We start from the raw sequence: 3,001 nt of genomic DNA, 5'->3' as shown, positions 1-3,001 counted from the left end.
CTCTTGAAGAACATACAACACCACCATTTCAGACTTGCAAAGTTTGTTACATATTATACATGCATCAGATAAAATAAATAAATAAATAAATGACAGTTTTCTGAGAAACCTGTGAAGTTTTCTTACCTGCTCCTCCAGCCACACAGCACTTCCAAATGAGAGGCTGTAAGTCGCATAAGGGACAGGAAGAAGCGTAGCTTCATCCTCAAAAGCAGCATGTTCTCCCTTCTCTTTTTGCTGATTTTGACTGAATAGTCTGCTCCACCTCAAGGAGGACTACCACTTCTTGCATAATCCAGAATGGATAGTCTTCCTTCCTCCTAAACAGAGAAAACCAAAAGTTTTGGCTTACTACTTCGGTATAAAAGGTTATGCACTATGCTCATCATGCTGTGTTAGCTACCAATGCAAATCATCCAATGCAGAATTGAGATGGGGAAAAGACACTGGTCCTTCTCAGGAACATCCCTCCAAGTTTACAGTTAGCAACTCCAAAAAGGGACACATAGCAAAATTATGATTAGTGCAAGGCGTACATAACAAATTACATGAGTATACATTGCAGGTTTTCTTCAGAAAATAGCATTCTAAAAATACTCATTAGAGCTGCACAGCTGCTGTCAACCTAAGCTAAATCTGTATATAACTTTCTAAGTGAGGCAGCATCAGTTTCAAGCCCTCATATTCATCCAATTCACCTACATTCACAGAAGAGCACTAATCTCTAGTTCTAACTTAAAGGCCACAAGCTATTTTCACATTAGTCAGAACTGCCCAACACCACAAACAATGACTGAACCAGGGAGCATTAGCTAAGTAATCTCAGACAGCACGTTTCATCTCTTGTGAAACCAAGAATTCATTTGTGAATCCTCTGGCATAACTTTTCTTGGGGATGACATGGGTCCTGCTAGTTCTACTCTGTGCACGCTGACTGGATTGTGAATTTATTGCAGTATCTGGTTTCAAATTAGGGGGACTGTGAAATGCTCTACAGGAAGTCTCACAGACCATCAGTAAAAGGAAAAAAAAAAATAAGTTTTTTCCTGCAAACCAATTACTTTTAGTCAGCCTATTACTGACACAGCCTTCAGTCTCTATACTGTTCTCAGGATATTAAAATTAAACTAAAACTGCCACAGTCTTCTCAGAACACCAAACTGGCTCTCAGTATATCTACAGTAGGAAAACTAGATCTGATTACAGCCCATTCCAGTGCCAACTTAACCTGGTTCCCATGGTGAACACAGAAGCTGTGACATGGGCTTTCATGTGTGCCAGCAACCAGCCATGCCCCTCGAGACACTGATCACTAATTCAAGCCAGAGGCACACCATGCCTGTGAGCTCCTGCTTTATCCTGCCCCATTTATTATTATTATTATTGATTATTTTTTATTTTTTTACTTTAAGCAGAATGAAGAAAATGAAGAAAGCAATAGTAGATTTCTTAAGAAATCACCTGGCAGCAAGAGTTAGGAGCACATCAATATTCAGCCAGCCAGCCACATAGCATGTAAGTTCTAACAATACTGACAAAGTACACGTAAAGGAACAAATACATATAAAAAATCAGGGAGAAGTAAAAAGATTTGACGCTTAAGTCACAATGTCACAAATTCATTGCTTGTTCTGCTTTCAGAGTGCAGAATTAAACTATTTTTGTTACCTAACCAAACAAAAGAGAAACAAAGCAGTTGCGAACATCCCACTCACAGCTGCTTGAAAGTGCCACAAATGAAGAGCTTTTCCATCCCACCTGTGTTTTAAAGAATTCTGCCCCCTGTTTTTGCAGTGACTCTGTAGGCTCTCTCATATTTTTACCTAATGTTTATTTCTAGTAAATATTGGACTCTGCCCTTCCTCTCCTTCTCCTCTCTCTTCCCTTTCTTTTTCTTACTGCAAACATGCGAACAATGTATGAAGTTTCTCACTCACTAAAAATACTTTAAAAAAAAAAAAGATTTTTTTTCTTAGTAAGGTTTTCAATAAAAGCATTACAGAAATTGCAACAAAGTATTTACAATATTGATGTTAATGCAAAAAAAGCAGCCATTAAGATTTTAAAACAATTTCAAAATTCTATTTTTATAGAAAGCAAATTTTCCACCTCATACCACTAATGATCAGCATGTGCCTACTACATACAAAATATAAGCACCATTATCTGTAATGTTTCTCTTGCTTTTGGTTCATTTTTTCTCATTTTATAATGTTTACTGTAGAACCCAATGCTGCTTATTGTTGCTGGCAGTCTAAGCCAGAGCAGTGTTCCTTTGCTTATGAGACATAAAAAACATCATGTCATAATTACAAGCATATTTGTATCAAAACAAAATGTTGGGAGGAGGTAGGGAGGTGAAGGTATAATCTACTTTGCTTAGGAAGAGAAACAGTTCAAATGGCTTAGATGCTGTTTTCATTTTGTGAGCCAAAGGCTCATCAGATTTCCAGGACCTCTCTTCCTTAAGGGTTGGCATTAATTCCTAATGCCTACTCCCCGCTTAGAACCTATTTCCTTGATTTTTGACCCTCAAATGACTTCTACCACAACCAATTACTTTTTTTTTTCCATGAAGAGATGAAAACTTTGATGGAAAAAACAGCAGGACTGGATGAACTCTTACAAAATAAAAAGCCAGTGTTGCATGCTGTAGATGTACTCAGTGGGGGTGGGGGGTGGGGTGGAGTGGGGGGAGTGAAAGCAAACATTCTATGACACAGGGCTTTTCTGATCAAAAAGCTTTCTAATATTATCTCTAGAGGACTGGACCAATTTAAAACTTTAAGTCATCTTTTGACTGCCCATTTAATATTTTTGAAAGAAACATGTAGTCTACCAGCCTTCTTATTGCTATAATTACATTCATACTCACACCCAAAAAGCCTATGAATAAATCTAGTAGAAAACAAGAATAAAAACTATTTATTTTGCTGTATCTACTTTTATCCTATCCTTTCAAGTAATTTAAGTAAATGTATATTATTCAATTTTGAGAACA

General features: G+C 37.2%; 1 long non-coding RNA gene across 1 annotated transcript; it reads left to right on the top strand.

Annotated features, from left to right (window-relative positions):
- Positions 1 to 1,067: 1,067 nt before the first annotated feature.
- LOC121076512 lies at positions 1,068 to 2,661 on the top strand. The gene is made up of 3 exons (XR_005823546.1): positions 1,068 to 1,341; positions 1,416 to 1,515; positions 2,581 to 2,661. It is a non-coding gene; the product is annotated as an uncharacterized LOC121076512 (long non-coding RNA).
- The last annotated feature ends 340 nt before the right edge of the window (positions 2,662 to 3,001 follow it).

The sequence above is a fragment of the Cygnus olor genome, chromosome 12 (genome assembly GCF_009769625.2).
Source record: "Cygnus olor isolate bCygOlo1 chromosome 12, bCygOlo1.pri.v2, whole genome shotgun sequence".
NCBI lineage: Eukaryota > Metazoa > Chordata > Aves > Anseriformes > Anatidae > Cygnus > Cygnus olor.
This window is presented reverse-complemented; position numbering and strand designations above follow the sequence as displayed.